The 3247-nt window shown below is 41.7% G+C and overlaps 1 pseudogene; it reads left to right on the top strand.

Moving 5' to 3' along the window:
• The first annotated feature begins 289 nt into the window (after positions 1-289).
• LOC102487583 (SWI/SNF-related matrix-associated actin-dependent regulator of chromatin subfamily E member 1 pseudogene) lies at positions 290-1476 on the top strand (annotated as a pseudogene).
• The last annotated feature ends 1771 nt before the right edge of the window (positions 1477-3247 follow it).

The following is a 3247-nucleotide window of genomic DNA, read 5'->3' as shown; positions in this document are numbered from 1 at the left end:
TGGTCACGCCACAATCCCTTCTCCTCCATTCTCCTCTCGGGATCTTGGGCACGCATGCACACGCGCCTGGCGTGAGTTTTAAGCCACTGGGTTCAGGACGCGAACCATGGTTGACTACATGGGAGTCCAGCGATATAGCCATTACACTAACTGCTGGTTTCCCATGACACTCTTTTTAAAGTACATTACAGGTGTGTGCAGGACAAAAGGAAGCCAATCGAGAGCTGTGAGGGAGTTCTCTGCCCGCAGCAGATTCATTCCTAAGAAACTGAGAACTTAATCTTCCAAAATGTCAAAAAGACCATCTTATGTCCCACTTCAGTTCCTGCAACAGCAATGCCCAGCCCACCAGGGTTTGTGGGGTACAATCAATACAGTCATCTTGCCTACAACTACAGGCTGGGAGGGCATCCAGAAACAACAGTTGGGTCACAGCATCCTCTGGCATTATGATTCCAAAATGTCCAAAGTCATAAGATAAGCTGCTAATACTCTATATGAGGTATAGCTGAAAAGTCTAGAACCAAGTAAAGGCTTCCAAGCCTGACCTGAAATTGTCAGAAAATGGTTAAATTATTGGTGGCATTGGTGAGATCTCACTGATGAAGGAAAACAAGAATATTTAAATGAAGATGAAGCAGTAAAGATAGACAATGAATCTATGAAAACCGATCACAATTCCCCCACGTGTTTTGATTACATAAATGCAAAAAGTTGTGCAGAAGCTGCTTTAAAGGAACAAAGTTGACAGAGAACTTTCTTGTGGAGAAGTAAGGACCTTACCTGAGCATCCGGCCAGCTAAAGACCCAGGTGATTATGAAAATGGCTTTTCCATGAAAAGCCACCACCCACTTCCAGAGGAACCACTGCCTCATCTGTGAGATCCTTGGTGAGAGTGTGGTGCCAAAAGTTTCAGTCAGTTGTCACAACAGCTAGAACGCAGGTCCAGTCCTTAATAGTTGATGAATGAAAACCAGAAGCTGAACTTCAAAGAGAAGCCCAATACCAGGAAAAGAAGAGGAAATTCCTGGAAAGCACAGATTCATTTAACAATACATTTAAGAGGTTGTGTGGTCTGAAGGGAGAAGTGGATATGAAGAAAATTGCAGCTGATACTGCACAGGCAGAGGAACAGGCCCACAAAAGCCAGGGGGAAAGGGAGAAGGAGGCAGCAAAGCAAGCAGAGCATACTCAGAGCAGCATCTGTCCTGAGGAAGAGCGAGCTGTGAACAAAGCCAAGGAGAAGAAAGACGAGAGAGCACACCGATGTAGACAGAGGAGACACACCTTGAAGAGATGATAGAGAGTCCAGAGAATGGAGAAGAAGGCACATCTACTCCTGAGGACAAGGAGAGTGGACTAGAGGGGGTCCAAAGCCTGGCAGAGGAGGGAACCAGCCTGGATTGGAGAGAAACAACGCAATGGCGGAGGAACCACCAACAGAGTCCACAACAGAGGACAAGAAAAAAGAATAAATGTTGCCATATGTTATAAATAATGTGTTATGCGTTTTATATGAAAACATGTTCTTTGGTTTTAATGGTGTTACTTGGTGGTTTGTGTATTCATTGTTTTCTCCCATATCACATCACCAAAAGCCTTGGACCGTTTAGCATCATGAGCCTAATGGCAGTCACCTTTCTTAAGTACTGTGAAGATGGCTCTTTTCTTTGGACCTAGTTTCTAGCCCTCAACTACTGAGAGCCTCAGAATTTAGATTAAGAAAACACCCATCTCTTTTAGAGAATTATAGTTCGATGCTGCAGAATCTACTCTTACAGATGCTTTCCTACAACTCCCTTCACTCGGGCGCTTACCAAAGCCATAGCTTTAAACCTCCCAGTCCCCCTCAACACCCTCCTGAAAGTCTCTCTTGTTTACCTCTGTAAAGAGTAGCTTTTGAAAATGTAATTATGTATGAGTATGTTTTTGTTCACTTAGATCCCTTTTTAATTTTTAATCAATGAGAGCTCCAGTGCTGTGTTAAGGAGTTGAGTGTGGCCTGCAACTAACTACCCTTGGATTGCATCGATTCAGAACAGTCTCCATAGTTAGTTTCTAGCTTGTGAAAATGGTTTCATGTGAAAACACACATGCGCGCACACACACACACACATATAATCCATATTGCTTTTTTGTTATAATTAATATTGGGTATGTTCTGGTAAACCCATCCTTATCATACAGAAAAATAAATTACTTTTTTACCAGGTTTTCCAAAGAGCAGATCACAAAGCTTAAGGAATTGAATATTCTTGTAATGGACTAGATAATTTCAAAATGATTAGCCCATTCCAGAAGAAAAAGCTAGGAATTAAGTTCATCTACTTACAATTGTCTTACAGTAATCAAACCTTTCAGACCTCAAGGCTCAGAATCCTATAGATTGGAGCCTACCTTTCAGATAAATTCTTAGTCAAGTCTTAGAAACCAAAGCAAGATAGTTTGTGGCACACATGCTTCCTGAAAAACTATTTAATAGAATAGATTTTTACTGAATAGTGCTGTATCTAATGGTATATGTTTCTAAAATGTCCAAATATATATTTTTTTTAATTTTTAAAAGTACATTAAAGACAAAAGATAAATACCCTTAGGCAGAACACTGCCAATAGTGCTGGCTCCGGCCACTTATTTATCGTTTCATGGAGCATCTTATTATTATCTTGCCATGCCATTCCCACAAGACTAAACTAGATATAAAACATTCATACAAAGTCACCATAAAAACCCATAAAATGCCACTGTATTACACAAATCATAATACACTTGTAAATTCCTAACACTCCATTATCTTATATAAACTACATTTAATTTATAAGAAATAATTCATGTTTATTAAATAAGTCTCCTGTCATCTCACTGGCATGCTATTCCTTCTAAATTTACCATGTCCTTTTGCTCAGAGAAAACAGTCAAAAGAGTTTGCAAAGTTAAGTCCACACCCTTGGAAGCACTTGGTGTGAAAAAGCTCAGGTGGGGAACCAACAGTTAGCGTAATGGCTATGTCGCTGGACTCCCACGTAGTCGACCGCGGTTCGTGTCCCGGACCCGGTGGCTTAAAACTCACGCCGGGCGCATGTGCATGCGTGCCCAAGATCTCGAGAGGAGAATGGAGGAGAAGGGATTGCGGCGTGACCATCCCCCCTGGGGGGTGATTTCTCGCTTTCTGTCTCTATGTCTCTCTCTGTCTGTCTGGCGAGCGCACGCGCCCTACAGTGAAAATCTCTCAAAAAAAAAAAAAAA

Source organism: Tupaia chinensis, unplaced genomic scaffold, assembly GCF_000334495.1.
Source record: "Tupaia chinensis unplaced genomic scaffold, TupChi_1.0 Scaffold148607_1, whole genome shotgun sequence".
Taxonomy (NCBI): Eukaryota; Metazoa; Chordata; class Mammalia; order Scandentia; family Tupaiidae; genus Tupaia; species Tupaia belangeri.
Note: the sequence above shows the minus strand (reverse complement) of the source record. Positions and strands in the feature narration are given on the sequence as shown.